Here is a 19,115-nt window from a genome sequence, read left to right on the forward strand (position 1 = left end):
TTGCATCAGCTGCCTTCGTTGGGCTGCCAGGGGCTGCGAAAACCCTCGCCGAAGAAATGAGCTTGATTCCGTAAAATAGTTACCATCAGGACAGCTGTCAGAAAATCAATAGCGTGGTGTAATTATGCCCATAAATAAGCTGGAGGAGCAGGGTAGGTCAAAGGGAAACGTGGCGGAATGGCAGCTTTTGGGCCGGGGTGAAAATAACTCATTTTACGCATGTGTTGCAGAGCAAATTCCAGGAACAGAATCGAATCCATATGGCAGCTCCCAGCCAAGGAGATGGGAAAGCATTCGCCTGGAGGTGGGGGAGCGAGTGAGAGTCGACTGATGGGCTTTGAATTGGACACTCAGCCCCATCACTTCCATGCACAAAGGTCCCCAAATGTGGCAGCTCCAGCGGTCCCTCTCCTTGCCCCATCTCCAAGGAGCAGCGTGGGACATGGTGACGGACCCGCTCCAATTAGGCAGGCACAATGCAGCTTCACCACATGCTGCTGCTCGGCAGCCCAAGAGGTGATTTATGGCTTCCGAGCTGCCAGCTCTCCAAATTTTATTACGGTTCTCACAATATTTGTTATTTTCCTGAGAGCCTCTGAGATCGGGCTCAGATGGTTTTGTGCCAATCACGGTTTTCTTTTCCTTTTCTCTGGGAGGTTGCTGGCCCTCGTTGCATTGCAGAGGAACTCAAAACTTTTTCCAAGTGGACAAGAGGAAGGAAAGGATGAGAAACCCAAAGCCATTGGGTTTTAAGACCTAGAAAAGCAAATGGCATGGTTTGCTTTGGGGAGCAGGAGTGAGGGCATGGCTGTGGTGTCACATCCCCATGGGGAGCAAATAGGATTTTGCCATCAGCTCCCATGGTACACACTTATGTGATGCCTCCAAATGCCAAATAGGATCTTCGCTGGCATCTGTGTTGCCATAATGCCACTGAAAGCCCTGGAGCCTCTTTCATGCTATCCCAAACCCATTCCCACCAGTCCATGATGGGTTCGTGTTAGGGTTAGTGTTGGGTTATTAGGGATAAGGGGTTAGGGTTGGGGATGTGCCGGTGCCCTTTGGGGACAGGAAAGCTAGGGCAGAAGGATGGTTGTTTAGGGCAAAAAAACAAACAAACAAATTCAGTTGTCCAGGAGTAGTGTCACCCTGAACCCTCATTTACTCCTGTTTGCACTGCTGCAGGTTTACAGAGGTGTGCAGGAGCTCTGCAAGATGCACGCTCTGTCACACTGCTGAAGGTAACAGGAGAGCAGCGTGCATGGCTGGAGGGAGAGCACCAGGGCCAGAGGCTGCAGTGGGAAAGCTGATTTCTTTCTCCCTCAGCTGAAAGCACGGCAGCAAGAACAGTGTTGCTGGTGTTGTTTTGTAGGCCAAGCTCTGTTTTACAAACGAGGGTGGGAATTCTTTAAAAGATGAGATGTTTTGTGGTTTTGCTGCAAATTCTTTTGATCCCCTCCCATCGCTTTCCTTACAACAACACTGGTTTCCCAGTTTGCAAGCGCTCGGGGTTGCTACTGCAGGCAGCTTGGTGCTGCACACAAAGCCCAGCGTGGCTGTGCTGCTCCTCCTGGATGTGGGATCAACAGGAGAACCCCGGAGGCTGCAGGGGATGGAGCAGTGCTACCAGTCCCTAAATACCAACAGCGGGCACTGAGTGCAATCAATGGAGATGTTCCTGCAGGTCACCCCATCACCAATCAAATTCCAAAGGCCCTCGTTAACAGGGCCAGCTGCCTGCTGGAGGGGAGAGAAGTGATGCAGGGCTGGGGAGCTGCCTCCGCAGTCCTCTCCTCGTGGATTCCCTCCTGCCCACTCACAGGACAGCAGAAACGTGGGGCAGAAATAAGCTGTACATGCACCCAGGAGGTCTCAGCATCACTTCTGCACACTCTCAGGCTGCTGACGTACTGCTGGAGCTGCCTTCACCTCCTTCCTCTTGCTTGCAGAAAGCTGTTCCCGTCCTCCAAGCACGCGGAGGAAGCCAGTGACAAACTGCTGACTCTTCCGACATGAATATTGTTCAATTATTCACAGATGTGTTTTGGCCCCGGTTTGACAAAAGCCTCTGCTTCAGCATATTTCTGTCTGCGAACCAAAGGCAGTTGTGCTAACGCGAAATCAGCCGTCATTAGCGCAGCCCCGCACCGGCTCCCAGCTGCTCCGTGCTTGCTGCTTTTATCCACGCCATCATTTCCTCTTCTGTGATTTAATTAACGCGAGAGAAACCTGTTTCTCCCACAGCTCCAGAAAGGCTGGAACATGTGCTGGAAGTGCGTGGTCCTGAGCCAGTCTGTGCTGGTGCAGGAAGGCTGCGTTCACTCCTCAGTGTCACTGCCAGCATCCCAAACACTGTTGGTTGCTCCCAGTGCAGGTCACCCCGGGGTGATAAGCACCCAAATCCATCCCAAATCCCACAGCATCTTGGTTTCCCCAAAGCCTGGTGGAGCCGATGAAGCAGATGATGCTTGGAGGCTGTGTGATGCTTTTCCAGCTGGCTTTCCCCGTGTGCTATCCCTTTAGCAGCCCCTCCCTGTCCCCCCATCCTTGCCTTGTCCTTCTCATGGAACCATTAAGGATGGAAAAGTCCTCCAAGGTCACTGAGCCCAACCACCAGCCCATCACCACCGTTCCCATAGAGTCATCCAGATTGGAAAAGACATTAAGATCACCAAGACCAACCTTGTTTTTTAGGGGTAGCAGAGCTGCCCACCTCGCTGCTGGATGGGGTGCTCCAACTATCCTCATTTTGGGGAAGGGCAGCACATGCTGACTCCAGTCCTGCCTTCCTTCCAGCTCCTGGGAGAAGAAACAGGGAGGAGAACCATGCTCAGGCAGCACCCATCACCCTGTGCTCTACCAGTGCATGCACACACGCACACTGGCCACGTGCAGAGGTTTCTCCATCAAGCCGACAGGCAATTACCGCTGACAGGAGGAGGCTTAACATTTTAACTCGTTTTCAGGATTCAATTAAGCACACAGGTGCCCCAGCCTGGCACTCGGCCGAGGAGCCTTAATTCTCTCCCTCCCTAAAACCTTCAAGCCCTGAATAAAGCCATAACTAACTGCAGCCCGACTTCTGCTTGGGCAGGGAGAAATTGAAATTCCCTTTGTCCCCCAGCGCTGCTTGGCTGCCAGCCTGCCCCATATTTATGGGGCTGTACATATATACACACAGAGCTTCCCAGAGGCTCCTGCCTTCAAGGAGCTCTATATATCCTAGAGCATCCTATGCCCCACTGCAGCCTCTATGGGTATTCCCACCCCAGCTCTCTCTGCTCCATCACATGGATGTTAACAATGTGTATCTGCAGACAGCTCACCCAACTGCTCCCTGCGCTGGGATGCATCCTGGGCTCCAAGTTAACCAAGAAGAACGTTAATGGAGGGAGAGGAGGATGCTTCCTCCCCTCCACGGCTCCGTGGCTGAGCTGCTTGCGGTGGTGCCTCGGTTATCCTAACAGAATCTTATTTAAAACTTCTCTTTTTTTAATAAAGGGGACGTTGTTTGCCTTTGCAGTGCTTTTCAATGAGCCAAGGAGGAGGTTTTCTTCCGCATATTGTAATTGATTTATTTTGTAATGCAATATTGTCTAACGTTCGCGGGCTCATTTGACTAAATTATTCATCAGCAAATTTTTAAATAATGCAGCGACTCTCCCTTTTGCAAATTCTGCTCCCATTCCTTGCTTCTTTAGGCCAAGGCTGGGAACCAATTCGCAATAGCAATACATTCCTTGCACCTTGCTCCAGGTTAAGCCACTAAGAACTAATGGCTGAAGATTAATTAAAGAAAGAGCAACTACCCAGAGCCCAGATTTGCTGTCTGGTTGGAAATCTATGGGTGCTGGTGGAAGAGCTCTGGCAGATGCTGCACCCATGGGAGCAGGTGGGGGGGATGGGGAGCACTATCCCCAGTGGGAGGCAATGGGAACTGCATGGACACGGTGCTGCTGACCCACAGGACGTTGGCACAGGACCACGTGTGAGCTGACAGCTGTCGTTGTCCCCACTTACATTCAATTATTCCATGAGAATTGGTGGCAGAAAGGGGATTTCCAGGCACAGATATGAGGAATGGCTCCTTTCAGCGCTGTCAAATTTACATAGCATTAGGGACCCCAGTGGCAGGGAGAGGGGAGTAATAAGCATTTTGCCTTCAAAACGCGAAGCCAGATCTGATTTGCTTTCATTTTAAATTGAGTTTTGAGCAAACATTCCCCACCCTGCCCCAATATGAAGAGCAGGAAGGAGCAGGATCTGGTTGTAGCTCTATGGAGGAAGCAGTGAGGGTGAGCTGGGCTCGCAGCATCACTGCCCCAGCTGCAGAGGTGCAGGGCTGCTCATCTGCATTCCTGTGTGCCAGCGCCTGTGTTTGAGTCCCAGGATGTGATGTTGATGAAAGACAGTTAATTCAATTTCAACAGAGAAATTGATTAATGGACTGGATTAAAATAAATCCCTGAAGTCCCAAGGTCTCTCAGAAGCATACCAATGCCCCTTCCCTACTCACCCAGCACGCTCTGGAGAGGGAAAAGGGGCAGAGAACCAAAGGGCAGATAGAAGGGAGGAGAGGAAGCAGCGTGATGGGGGAAGTGCATCTGGATGTGATTCCTTCAGTAGCTTCACATGGTGAAGTTCCCCCAGCAGTGGTTGAGACCCTACTGCATTCAGGGGGAAGAGGTTGTGGTCTGGGGGCAAGGACATGAGAACCCCATGCATCCATCTCCTTTCTGCTCTGTTTCCCTGTAATGGGATGGAAAGCACAGCAATGACAACAGAGCAGCAAGGTCCCAGGCTGCAGCAAGTGAGGGTTGGCTCAAACGCAACAGCTGTGGGCACAGAAATAAAGGAAAGAAGCTGCTTACCTTCAAAAGGCCTCATGGAAAAAAGGAATCTCCAGCAAGATCTCCTCATCTCCACTGCCAACCCTTAAATGAGGTCTGGGAAGGGGTGGATCCTGGCTCCGTCCCTTCCATCACTCAGGTCATTGCATGCACCTGAGCTTCCCTGGGTTGGCCCTGCCTTCCCACCAGGTGCTCCATCACTGCTTCAAGCCCTGACTTAGCATTTCCACTACATTTCCCTTCTTGAGGGTGCCCCATAGGATGCTCAGCCCTTTGTGCCCACTTCTAACCCTTCCAGGGGAATGTGCAGTGGTGGTACAGATATCTGTACCTAGCTCCAGCTCCTGCCCTCTGTGTCCTGTCCCAGCCATGAGCATGCATTGCACATGCCAGCAGTGTCAGATCACAGGGCTCGATCCAGCCTGAGGACCTATGGCCACGTGTGAGCCACGGGCCAGCAGAGTCGCCTTGAGACAAGCCAAATATTTCAGACCATCTCATCAGCCTCCTAAAAAAAGCAGAGGAAGGGAGAGCACAATGGAGCTTTGGAGGCTATAGAGAGTCATAGGGAAGAGAGGATTTTGGGATTTTGTGATTAGTTCTATGCCTGAGGACTCAAAACTTCCAACCCAGCGACACCCACAGCCTCGCTTACAGCCCTTGAGTTCAAAGGCAATTTGTCTGCATAAAATTGCAGCGACCATTAAATAAGGACCTTTGATACTACGGCGAGTGGCAAAGCGCAGAAATGAGATGCACTGAGCCTCAACCTGGCAGGACTCTCCCGAGCAACGAGCCTGAATAATGCAGGGCTGAGATTAATCCCGTGTTGTGGCTTATTGTGCTGTGGATAGCAAATGCGGGCGGGCGAGTGCTGCCCCCGGGGCTCAGGGGCCTCGTTTCCCATTGCTCTGCAGTCACTTAGACCTGAGCAAAGTGAAAATAAAGTGCCGCTCTGCTGGTGTTTGGCATTCACTTAGCACTGCTGGCGTGGGAGCTGAGCCCTCTGCTTTCCCTTATGGAAAATCTGGAGGAGCCTCTGCGTGTTTCCTTCCCTTTCCCCCCCCAGTTCCAGCTGGGTGGTTCGGGGCTGTTCTCTGCTCTTTGCCTTCAGAGCGGTGCAGGAGCAGAAGGTCAGAGCTGGATCCGGAGCTGAAAGAGAGCCCTGAAAAGTGGAGCATAAATGCCACTACAAATCACAAAGCCAGTGGGAGACTGGTTTTAAAAATCCCTTTCCTTCACTGACAGTATGAGCATCACTGCTGAACCAGTGCTTTTCCCTTTGGAAACCTGGAGACGTTCCTATAATTATTTATATTTTATTTTATTTCTTTTATTTTATAATCCCAATCTGATCAAAATCCTGTAGCGGTATTTCCGTAACGTCGTATCATTTTGTTTCAGCGCTGTCCAAACATTTGCTGCACTCGAGTGTAAACTGTTTCATTCTGATGACATCCAGATGTTGGAGTGTGTGGTGATAGCAGAGGTTGGACGGAGCTGGAAGATCCCAGCTCTGCATCCAGAGCTGTGCCACACAGATCCAAACATTCATATGTGGGGAACCCCATGAAATACTCAAGGAAGAACTACTGAAGAGCCATGAAAAACCTACAGAAGACCCATGGAATATCTACAGAAGAGCCATGGAAGACCTATGGAAGACCCATAGAATGTCTATGAAATACCCATGGAAGATCCATGGGAGACCCATGGGAGACCCATGGAATATCTATGGAAGGCCTATGAAATATCTACGGAATACCCATGAAATACCCATGGGAGATTCATGAAAGACACATGCTATGGAAGGCCCATGAAATATCTATGGAATATCTATGGAAGACCCATGGAATATCTATGGAATACCTGTGGAAGACCCATGGAATGTCTATGGACTACCCATGGAATACCCTTGGGAGACCCATGGAATACCCATGGAGTATCTATGGAAGGCCCATGAAATACCTATGGAATATCCATGGAATACCATGGGAGACTCATGGAAGACCTGTGGAATATCTATTGAATACCCACAGAAGACCTATGGGAGACCCATGCAATGGAGGGCCCATGAAAAATCTGTGGAAAACCCATGGAATATCTATGGAAGACCCATGGAATACCCATGGAATGTCTATGGACTACCCATGGAATACCCATGGGAGACCCATGGAAGATCCATGGAACATCTCCCCTTTGCACAGAGCCAGGGATGCTGTCACTGCTGCAGGGATGTCAGCGTCCAGCCGCAGTTTTCTTTCTCTGTGTCATTTTCGAGTCATTTAGCAAATTTTTTGTCCTTGGATTCCGAGTGTGAGATGCACATCGGGCAGGGATGTGCCTGATGGGCTGTCAGCAAGCCAAGCCTTGATTTTAATCCAGGAGGGGGGAAGGTGGTGGAATTTGACTGGAAATTAGGTTGTGGCTAAAGTGCTTTTTATTGAAGCTTTCAGAACCATAAATGTCATCGGACCTGTCAAAGAGATACAGGACGATAACGGGGCTGCAGCCGTCCCCTCCCTGCAGCTCCCATCCCTGGGGCTGTGGGCACCCAGAGAAGCTCTGCTGCTCCCTGCAAGCCCCGGAGATGCATCCCTGGGTGTGGGCCCAGAGGGTATGCAGGGAGAGGAACCAAAGCAGTCATCAAAACAAAACAATCCCCCGAAATGCATCCAGTCTCATTTAGGGCTCCCTGTTCATCCAGCTGCCTTCAGATACACCCATCCATCACGCAGCCCTCCCCACGCGCTCCTGTCCATCAGGAAGAGTGGAGATGAAACATTTTTATTGATCTCAACTCTTTCTAATTCTCTGTGTTTCTCAAGAGACGTCTCCATCCCTTCTGGGCTTTGCAGGCTGTTTCCTGGGGTGCAGACACCTGTCTTCCAACAGCCGCTTGCTTGCTGTCCTGTGCCATCCAGATGCACTGCCAAATTTATGCTCCCTTGTGCTCGTGGTCCAGCAATGCTGTCTGAAAGCATTTCCCTGACTATTTGAGGAAAAAGAAGAGGCACCGAGGGAGGCTTTTTTTGTAGGATTGATGCAAAATCCCCAGCAGTTCTGCCAGAGCTTTGGAGGGGATCGCTAACAACAAAGGAGAAATACAGATGTGCTCTCAGATGGAGCAGCTGGCTTGTTTGGTGCCAAAAAGAGATGCTGGCTTTGGGCTGGGACCTGTGGGGCTGACGGCCCTCCAGATGCCTGAGGGTGCTGGGGACACATCACAGAGGGCTGGCACTGATCTCCCAAACAACACCCACCGCTGTGATACCTCCAAGCCCTCCTCTTCCCAACAGCACCGCACTCGCTCTCGGAACGCTTCCCACAAAAAGCCCAGCTTTCTGCTTTTGCTCAGCCTCTGTCTCACAGCTTGTTGCCGAAGGGGCCTTCAGGTTCCCCTCAGGCATTTCATTCCCTTACTGAAGTTTTTCCTTTCCCTTCTCCTTGCAGAGCCAAGGAAACGCTGCAGAACGAGCTGGCGCCAGGGGCGAGACCGCTGGCACCATGGCCTCATGCCAGCCGCACCAGATCTGGCTTCTCTGCAGTTCCCAGTGCATTCAAGGGACATTTGGGGATCTTTGGGTCAGGGATACCCCATAGGGAGACAGAGCTGCATGCCTCAGTGTCCCCATCTTCAAAATGAGGGCATTGCCCACCATACCCAGAGCAATGCGGCACCGCTGCCCGGGACGCAGTGCTCTCCCCAGCAATGATCCCGTCCTTGGGGAGAAAGCAATCGCGCCGTCATGGGTAATTTGCTCTGAGCACTGTCCCCAAAGCCTCCAGATTCAATTGCACGTCTGTCGAGCGGTACCTGCTCGGGGACACGCCGAGCAGAGCCCATTAGCACTCAGCCGCGTTCTGCTGCTCGTTCCGCTCTCGTTCCCTTCCCAGCATCAAATTAAATCTCTTTTATTAGTTCCCTTTTTGTACACAATTCCTTGCACAATTAGTGAATAATTTTCAAGAGCACAAACTAATTGCCTTGCTCCGTCCTCGCCCTGCAAAAGCTTTTTGCCTTCATTTCGCTTTCACTTAGTTTTTATTAGGATCAAGAGAGAAGAGAAACTCAACCAAGAGCAAGAAAAAGAGCTCAGCGCTCTGGAGCAAAGCAGGAGCAGCTCAGTCCAGGAAGGTTCTCTGCTAGCAAATGGGGCCGTGATGCTCTGTGCAAGCGGATGCTCATGCTAAGATGCTGAACCCCTTCATTTTTGTGCACTCTCAAGGATTTTGCTTTGCTGGAGGCTCAGTTTGCTTTCTCACCGCGAATCATTGCTTTTCATTGCTTAGTTCTTCCTTGTGCTCAGGTGCAGGATGAGCTCTCTTCAGGGTTGGGACAACCAAGCTCCATCCCCATCTCACTTCTGCTTTCCACGCAGCACACTTGCAAGCATCACTCTTGCTTATTAACCACCGCTGTGGTCGCGGTTGTCCCAGCGCGGGGCTCGGACCGACCGATCGATGCCGTCCGTTCTCCCTCTGATGGATTCCCGAAGCTCCGGGGACCCAATCAATGGAAGGCGACATAAATCACACTAATTAAACCACCCTGCGAGCGCGGGGCTGGCTGCGGCACGCACACGTCCCCTTGGAAATCTGAGCTTGGGCTGCCGCCTCGTCACCGAGTTTGGGATAATTGATTTTGGGGCTCTTTTTCCTTATGGATGTCACAGTGACCTCGGTGGGGTCGGTGGCAGTCAGGGTGGGTTTAATTGGCTCTATACAGGTGCCTATAGGTTGCACCACGCAGCACAGAGACCAGAGCATCGCTGCTTGCTTGGGCTGCTCCTCAGCACTGTGAGCATCTGGGGGGAGAAGGGACAAGAGAACCCCAAATTTCTGGCTGAGCAGAGATGCCATTTCCCACGGAGCTGCTATCAGAGCCGTGCCACTGGCTTCCCTTTGAAAGCAGCGCATCGCCGGTCCCTCCGCACATGAATATTCATGCGGCGGCTGCTGTGCTTTAGCCCGTACTGTGCAATTATCATTTTAAAGCAAATGCTTATCGGACTGGAGCATGATTTGAGGAAGCGTCGAGGTGGTGCCTGAAAGGGGCCAGAGCTGCGTGGGGCTCTGTCTGTCCATCTGCCTGCCTGCAGCTCCTCTGTCCCCACACCGGGGCAAACCCAAAGGGTTTCGTGGCCGCCTCCACGCAATGGGATGTCCATCATCCCATCCCAACCCACAGCAAAGTCTGGGGCTGGTGGCTCGGACAGGGACCTCGTGGTGCTGCTGTCACCGCTCTGCCATCAGCTGGGAAACATCCACTAAAAACCTCTCGGTGTGCCGTTCTGCGTATGCATGAGGGTTTTTTAATCACTGCTAAAATGAATTTAAACCACATAGCGGGCAGAGAGCTGCTGCAGGGAGGGGGCTGTCACAGGAGAAATGTTGCCACCAGATTTCTTGCTTGCCATGCTAAATGCAGGCGCACTGATGCTGCTGCTTGCAGCCGGGGTCCTGGCTTATGCCTGGGGTCTCTAAGATCTTTTGCAAGACAAAAGATAAATAACAGAGCGCTGTTTAATTGTTAATGGCTCCCAATCATAAAAGCTAAAGAAGAGGGGCTCTGGTAGCTCAGCAGAGAGCATGTGGCATCACAGCTTGCACCGCTTTGCAGAAGTGCTGAGCATCCAAAGTCGGAGCCGGGGATGGAATGGGAAATGAGAAGATGATTTTGCAAAACCCACTGCTGTTTCGGGCTGGTTTTGCTTTGGGCCCTTTCCAGCACTGACGGGGAATATCTCCCCACCAACTGCCACCCCCGCCCCGCGCTTCGTGTGCTGCTTGACATATGCCGAGGATTTTCACTAAAAAGACTGAAAAATCAAAATGCGCACGAGGGTTTCCAGGCTCGGGTAATCAGAACCAGGTCAGTGTTTTCCATTTTCCATTTTCCCTGCAAAAGGGTTTTTCCCATAGAAACATGTGGAAACACTATTCCACCAGAAATCTCCGTGTGTAAACCCTGGATGTCTGACTTTGCAGCCTGGCCCCATGCAATCTGTGTGTGAGGGAATTTAGCTCCAGGTTCACTTGTAGGACCCCATATAAGGTCTCACCTGCTGCAAACGTGTCCTGCAGAGAAGGAGGATCACTTGCGGGGCTATGGGAAGCCCTGAGTCTCCCCAGAAGCCCTTCCACCGTGCTCCGTGGATGGAGAGGAGAATTTCCCACCTTCCATCCATTCTCCATGGATGGAGAAGAGCATTTTGGCAGGGCACGTTTGGGTCTATCGATTTTCTCATGAGCACGGAGCTCACAGAAAGGATGTTTGCAAGCACGCTGCTGGCTTGCGTTTGCTTTCTTGCATCAGGTTCCCTCCAGCCGTATCATGAGGGGTTTGTTCCTGCCAGGAGTGCTGGATGATACAAGTGTCCTCTGAATGCACAATCACAGCCGGTGACTCCCCTTTCCCTCCCTTCCCGCACGCCTGACTCGGGATCTTGTCAGTGATTAAGCTCAGCGCCTCATAAATTATGTTTCACCAAATCGCTACATTAATAAGGGGCCGCGTGTTCTTGGAGGATCATTAATTATAGATACATTTCTATTTCCCCTACAAAATTGCCCGCGTTCCTCGCCGGGTTCATTACGCAGCTGCACTGGGTGAGGGATGAGTACCCAAACCCCAACGGGGACCAATGTCCCCCACGTGCCCCAGTCCCCCCCAGCTCTCCCCGCAGCACTGTGCACTTCAAAGCCTCCCTCTCCCCAGGACGTCAGCTCTGATTCTGTTCTTACCAACAAGCTGCCTCCCGTCGCAAAGCTGCCCTGCAGGGTTGTTTTGTTGCTATTGATCCGTGATCAGCAATCGTTTGTGTTCGGAGTGTGCCCACGGAGCGCTGGGGATCGATGGAGGTGGGGACACCGCAGTGACACAGCCACACAGGTGGGGATTGCCCGGAGCCAGCGGGGAAGGGACGCGTTCACCGAGAGATGATAAGTTCCCTATTTGCAGATTTATTCTAAGAACTAAAAGGGGTGGAAAAGTGGATCACGGGGCATTTCCTTTTCCTTTTTATTTTTACTCTTTGTCAAAGCCATTAAACTTTTACGGCGTGCCGTAATGGTCAATGAAGTCATGAAGTCAGCCTTGAAGTTCAAGCAGGCGCTGATTAAATGCTTTCCTCTTTCTGTTGCGTTGAAGCATGGTGTGCTCCAGCCCTGGCACCCCCCCAGTCCCCATAGGGCTGGTGCCACAGGTGAGGGCTCTGAAGGCCAAACCCTCACGGGTGGGTTCAATCCCAGCACACACACATCCCTCTTCTTCCCCAGCTCTCATCAAAGATTTAGCAGCAAAGAGACAATGATATTTGCAGTGAGCTCACAGCGGCTTCGCTCTCTTTGCAGATTATTTTCTACAGTACACTTCTTAGGACATTAGGAAGCACTATAAATATTTAAAGCTCAGCTGTCGTTGCTCAAATAAATAAGCGAGCTGTTGGGAGCCTTGTGATTGCTCTGTGCCCATCCTCGTTTCCAGAGCCCAACTGGTCCCAACTGGGGAGAATCAAGGGGATGCTGCTCCCTGCGCCTTCCCAGGGAGCTGAAAGGGATTTTGGTTAAGAAGCCATCTTCTGAGATAGATCTAAATATGTACAGGGGGAGAACCTATGGATCGAAGAGCTGATAGAATACTGGCAAGGCTGAGTGAAGTCTTATGCGCAGCTCAGCTCTACATCAGCAGCAAAATAAATATATTGATAGCTCCTCTTTGGAAAAACGTCCATAAATGATGGTGTTGCTAATAAGGCGATGTGATGAGCATGTTCAACCTTGGCTCCTGAGTCAGTGACCTGCAGGCTTTGTCTCCATCCCAAATCTGGAGCAACCCCAGCAGAAGGCAGGACCCACGATGGGGCAGCTTCCCCCAGTGCCGCTGCAGTTTAATATCAAGAGATTTCCTGCTCCAAACAACACTTAATGTCAATTATTGCATGTGGTGCAGGCAGTTTTTCAATTAACTGCCCTATATAATTTTATGCTTCCAGTCTACTCGTATGCGGTTTGTGCATAAACCTTACAAAATGATGGCCTGGGCAGGCAGGAGCCATGAATTTCTTTTTAAGAGGACGCAGTGGGAGCCACAAAGCCTCCTCCTGGTCCTTGACCAGAGCCACCCTGGCCCCTTTTTGGGACACAAACTGGAGGCTGACCCCGTTCCTGAGCAGATCCTGGAGAATGTGGGGACGTGGCACGTTTGGGGCAGAAATCACTGCTGTTAACTCTTCACACACTCTCGCAATGGGAACTGAGCCCGGCTTATGGCTATTTGCTCCTGTTTGAACCTGAGTTCCCATTCATATATGCATATTTGCCTAATTTCCGCTTTTTTGTCCTCATAAAATCTGAAGTAATTATTTTTTTTGTTCAGGAGAACTATGCTCCACCTGTTGCCATAATTTCCGCACTGTGGTCCCCACCAGGCTGCTCAGCATCCCCCTGGACTCACACAGATCCCTGCATCCATCAGTCTTTGGGGGAAAAGCCCAAGGTCCCCATTCACATCAGCTCTGAGGAATAAGCACAAAAATGGGAGAGGGAAGAAGGGAACCTCCTGCTCCTCTGTGATGTGTCACCAGGGCATCCCACCATTCTGGAGGGCAGCGGAGATGCTCCCAGCATGAAGCAAGCAGCTCCCTACAGCAGGAGCTGCAGCGTGCTTAGGGCTCAGTAAATATGTTCTTAATAATCAACCGGTGTTTATTCAATGTACAATAATTCCACTGCAAAGCTCCAGCGAAAGGCACGGTTAATTAAAAATGCCTTTAAAATGGGTCCTCATGGGAGAGTGTTTTATATCGGAGTGGTTTTTTCCCCCTCTTTTTGCTGCCCATCCCTCCCCTACAATCCAGTTCTGCCTTGGGCTGGGTGCCTACACCCCAGCTCTCCCCTTGCATAGGGGGTTGGCTTTCAGTTCCCACCCCCAGGGCTGGCTCCTCTCCCCATACCAGTGAGCTTTGCTGAAGCACCAGAGCTGCTTAGTGTGTCACTGGGGGGACAGCAGGCACACATCGCTCCCTCCCCACTGCACTTTTCCTTATGCAGAGGGGACACAGGCGATGCTGAGAGGGCAAAACCCCTCTCACCACAACCATCTCTTCCCCAGCATAGGAGCGAGGTGATTAAAAGTTAATATCAGACGCGGCCGGAGGCTGTAAGTCGACTGTAATTACTCGGATGTGGGCATATTAAGGGCCGGTGTAATTATAATTCCGAGGTAATCGAGAGAACGCGCCCGAGTGGGCTTTGTGCTAATGTTGTGTTTTACAACTGGTGCTGAGCAGGGCCAGCCTCGTGGGCTCTGTCCCTGTGCCACTCTGTTCTTGCTGCCTCCATCCCACCCATGGGATGGGGGATCTGGATGTGTTGCTGGCAGCAGGACAGGAGGTTGGAGAAAAATAGGAAATAAAAAGCATCTGATGGATTCTATTCATATTGTTTTATTTCCTTTTTGAACTAATGGAAAGGGTGGACATGTCTACGGCTGGCCTCAGAGCTTCCTGTGGCACTGTGGAGACTGCAGTCTCCATGCAGGAGGACAGACCCCCCCCACCCCCATGGGCCCCTTCTTCATTGGTCAAAGTGGGATGATGCCTTTGGCAACCCAAAGGATGCTAAACCTGGGCCAGGGAGAACCCAGCACCTGTGGCTTCGGATGGAGGCTGCTGGTGGCCCCAAACAAAAGCGAATGGCATGAACAGGAAAATGGGGACGGGGATGCTGAGAGGGGGTGAAGAAACGAAGATGGAGCCACTGCTGCTGCTCCAGCATCCCAAAATCAGCAGCACTGCAACCTCAGAACCAAGGCAGCCTGGCTGAGCCTGCAGGGAAGGGGGGAGGGAGAGAGGAGTTGGGGGGGGTTGTTTCCCAGTGATTTGTTTTGCATTTGTTTCTTCCTTTGAGCTGCAAGGCTGCGGGGAGCAGGGAGGGAGAGCTGATTAGAAGTCATTTGGAGAGTAATTAGGTTTGATCCAGGACCCTTTGGGATCCCAGGTCTGCTTCTGCTGCTCCCGGCTTGTTTTATTTCAGCTCTTGGAATGGAATAGGGCAAAACATGGGCATGTGTACGTGTATGTGCTGGAGGCACAGCTTGGGACCAGCGCCAAGGGGGCAGGACACCTTTATTTCACCCTATGTGCCATAAGACAGACTGCCTATACTGTGTGCTTAGCCATTGTCTCTCCTGGAAGGTTTCCACGTCCTTATTTACAAGGCCTCTCCAGCCCACAACAACCCCCTTTGGAAGATCAGTAGCACAATCATCGCTGGGCCATGAAATAAGACCTGAGGAAGCACGACGAAGCGTAATTTACCTACCACACCGCCGAACCTGCTGAGAAATAAAACCCCCATCCGCGGGGAGCGAGGCAGCGTCGCTCCGATTGCTCTCTTAGATCACAGAGCCATCCCCCCAGGCAGCCAGCTCCTGTATATTCGGCGCAGCCTCTTCATTCGGCGCTGAGCATGATTCTTCCTGATCGCCCCTAATGCCTTGTACACGGGCTTTGGGGTGGGATTTTCCCCCCCTTTTTTATTTCTCCATCGCCTCTAGTTTATATCAGGCGTCGTGGGCGCATCCCTGTGCCTCTCCCCAGCTGTTTCCATTATGCATGAGCACCGGCACGCTGGAGCTCCCGTCCTCCTTCAGATGCTCATTGAAAATGCACCCTGCTGCTTTCCATGCTCCCTCTTGTTCCTTCCATGCAGGGCTGCAGAGCATCCGACCGCAGCTACTGCATCCTGCTCGGCCAGAGTGTTACCTGCATCACCTGCACTGCATGCATCGTGTGCATTACATGCATCACATGCATCCCTTGCATCACCGGCACCCCATGCATCGTGTGCATCGCATGCACCACCTGCATCCCATGCACCGTGCACATTGCATGCATCACCTGCACTGCATGCATCGTGTGCATTGCATGCATCTCCTGCACCCCACGCATCGTGTGCATTGCATGCATCACCTGCATCGCTTTCTGCCTCTGCTGGAGAATCTGCTGTGTTATTGACAGCTGATGCCTCATCTTGCACCCCCATGGGGAATCACAGAGGAGCAGAACAGCCAGAATCCAGCAGCCGTGGGTTGCAATGTTGATGGGGACTCTGTGACTTTCACCACCCTCCATCCCCGGTCCTCCCACTTGAACAGCATCACCTGCCCTCAATTAGCACCATGAGGACAGACAGGGATGAGGAGAGAAGGAAAACCAGAGGAAGCCCTTAGGGAACCCACATAGCTCCTCTCAGCCCTGCAGAACCCCAACTTCAAGTGAGCTCGGCCCAAGCTCTGCTCTGAACTCGCAGTGTTGCACTGAAGCACAGTTCTGCTCCCCCGGGCTGTGCTCTTCTCTGTGATGTGAATGGGCTGGGGGGGGTGAATTCGCCTTCTTTTTTTTCTGCTCTTTCCTTGTACTCAAGAGAGAAGAACAAAAAAAATATGTTCAAGCTTCTCTCTCTTTTTTTTTCTTTATTCCCCCCCCCTTTTTTTTTTTATCCAAACACTTTCAAAGTTAATTTCAAAAAGCTGGGAACACTTGATAGTTTTAATTAATCTGCTGCCTAGGGAAATACAATTTGTGTAGCCAAAGCCTTTCGCCTTCCTCTGGATAGCTATCTCACTCTGGGTAGTGCTGACAGCTCCAGCGAGGCAGCGATTGCAGCACGGGCGCTTTTATTCCATTTGATGACAACGTCGGGTGGGTTCATCCTGCAGTGGGTGCCCGGGTTGGTGCTGAACCATCCATATGGGAACACTGTGTTCACCCACAGAACCTCCGAGCAATGGAAAACAAAACCTTGAGCGATTTTCTCTCCCCTCCCCTGGTTGCTGGCCAAGTCTAATTCAAAGCACACGCTCAGGAGCGTGGAAAAAACACTGTGATGCATTTGAAATACGACATTGAGCTGGGGATTTTTTTTAATTTTTTTTTTTAGATCTACTAGTTCATTTTAATTAATTAATAGTGATTAAGAAGCAGGGCAAACCACGCTGTTTTCCACAGGTTAGGACAGAAGGAGGGGCTTGACTTCCCCCAGCAGCACTGGAGCCCCAAATCCTACAGTATTGGAACTCAACTCCTGCCCCAGGGAAGCCCCAACTTCTGCGCTATTGAAACCCCATTTCTGCACCAAGAGGCCCCCAGTTCCTGCACCAGGGAAGCCTCAATTTCTGCACCACGGGAACCCCTATTTCTACACAAAGCCAGTGACCCGATCTGCTGCCCCTTCCCAACCCACTGAGCATCACCCGCAGCCCCGGGTCCTCAGCAGGATGCTGGGGTGGAAGCTACGCCAAGGAGGAGCTGCAGAGTGCAGGAGCGCAGCAGCTCGGCTGAGGTCCACGTTGCTGCGAGCCCTTTCTTAGCCACACTTGAGCTCCCATACAGAAACTCATTACCGCGTTGGCTAATGTGTGCAAATGCGCAAAGGGGAGAAAATAAAACTGCCTGCGTGCACCGAGCCGTGACCCGCAGCATGGCTCTCATTCTGCATGTGGGGACATGGGGGTGGGGTGTTCCAGTTGCATCTCCAACCTGGGGCAAGTCATGGTGGCCGTGGTGTCTTTGCCTTCTCCAGCACTTGTTGCCTTGCTCCCACCAGGAGATGAGGGGCTCAGGCTCAGGCCCCTTGCTCCCCATCACCACAAACAAACACCGCGTTTCGTAGCCACTTAGCTGGGGCTGGCATTTGGAAATGACATTTAAAGGTCACCGCCAATCTCCCAGCACAGAGGAGCAGGGTTACTGCATGGCTCCCGTGTGGGGCTGGGGGGTGCTGCACCCCCAAACCCTGCCCTGCTGCCTTCCCTCTGCCCTGAGCGTGGTCTGCAGTGCAGGGCAGCTCTGAGCCCTGGGTAGCAGGACACAGGGTGCAGATGGTGGCTGCATGCAAAGGGAAAGGTGCTGAAAAAAATCTCCCCATCCCTCCTGCTTCATGCTGTGCATTCCTCTCCCCCTGCCCTGCTGATGAGTTTTTCATCCCTCTGCAAGGAGCTCAGGGAGATGCATACACAGGTGGGCATGCACGCAGGTGATGCAACTGCCCTGCACACCCAAGCTGGCAAAAGCCATTCCCAGCAGCTCAGAGCCTCGCTGCTGAGGTGCACGGAGCAGCACCAGCCCTGACATCTGCCTCCTTATGATTGTCACTCTTTTGCTGGTGCATATTCTCTCATCCAGCCCACTTCACAGCAACTCCTTAAGTGGGGATATAATACACATTTTAAAGCATTGAAAGTCACACTCCACAATTTCAGCTCCCAAAAATAAAAATGAAGAAGTCAATACAAATTAAGTAAGAAAGAAGAGACAGTCTGTTTCCATTCTTTAAACCAGGTTTCCAGGCAATTATTCTCCTATCTCCCCCATAAAATTAATAAGAATTCTGCCTGAACATTCAATAGGCTTTGGTTTTGCATAGCATCTTTGAGGCAAAAGGAGGACAGAATGCTTAATTAGTTTCCTACAGCCTCTCCTGCTTGCTCAGTATGGAGATGGCACTGCCTACAGGAAGCTGCACACACATACAGGGCAAAACCATTGGGGGCTGTGTTGCCAGAAGGGTGGGGGCTGCTCAGTTGAAGGGATGGGGTCAGGGGAGGGGTGAGATGGGGAGAAGGGTGAGATGGGGAGAAGGGTGAGATGGGGCTCAGGACGTGAAGTACAGGATCAATGGTTGCTTGTTATTTGGTTTGGTTTTCCCAATGGTGAATGCTCCTGCATTGACAACCACAAAATTTGCATTATTCCTCTTTCTCTGTTCCCTTTTTTCTTAGAATCACAGAATCATGACATCATAGAATCATTGAGGTTGGAGAAGACCACTAAGATGATCTAGCCCAGCCATCAGTGCATCCGCACCATGCTCACTTTGCAGAGGGTTTTTTTCTCCCTCCAGCTTCCTCTCCCCTATTTCCATGCTCAGTCCCACACAGGAGCTTTCCTTCCCACCCTTGGCAGCTTTTCTGCCTCCTCCACCAGTGGAAAATTGGATCCCATAGAAGAAGGAGTCTCCAAAGTAATGGAGGGATGGAGGAATGAATGCATCCATATGGCGAAGACAAATGGAAGGAAAAGGAGATCAGGGAGCAAGCGGCGTCTGAAATCAAATTAAGAAATATCTCACATATGTTTCATTCCAGCACAACCTCAATTATGCAGGCTGTGTTTCCTACCTCATCGCCATAAATAAAGCACAGTCTGCAAAAAAGGCAACAATAATATTACACCCATGCTATCACCGCTCATCAATAAG

At 51.4% G+C, this 19,115-nt stretch overlaps 1 long non-coding RNA gene across 3 annotated transcripts; it reads right to left on the reverse strand.

The window, feature by feature from the left end:
• LOC110387199 lies at positions 1,282 to 15,690 on the reverse strand. 3 transcript variants are annotated; one of them, XR_002432437.1, is made up of 4 exons: positions 4,872 to 15,690; positions 4,517 to 4,749; positions 2,683 to 2,799; positions 1,282 to 2,202 (listed from the first exon to the last, which is right to left on the reverse strand). It is a non-coding gene; the product is annotated as an uncharacterized LOC110387199 (long non-coding RNA). The 3 variants fall into 3 exon arrangements; XR_002432436.1 differs by having other exon boundaries at positions 1,282 to 2,088; positions 4,872 to 7,446; XR_002432438.1 differs by lacking the exon at positions 4,517 to 4,749 and having other exon boundaries at positions 1,282 to 2,088; positions 4,872 to 7,428.

Source organism: Numida meleagris, chromosome 21 (assembly GCF_002078875.1).
Source record: "Numida meleagris isolate 19003 breed g44 Domestic line chromosome 21, NumMel1.0, whole genome shotgun sequence".
NCBI classification, from domain to species: domain Eukaryota; kingdom Metazoa; phylum Chordata; class Aves; order Galliformes; family Numididae; genus Numida; species Numida meleagris.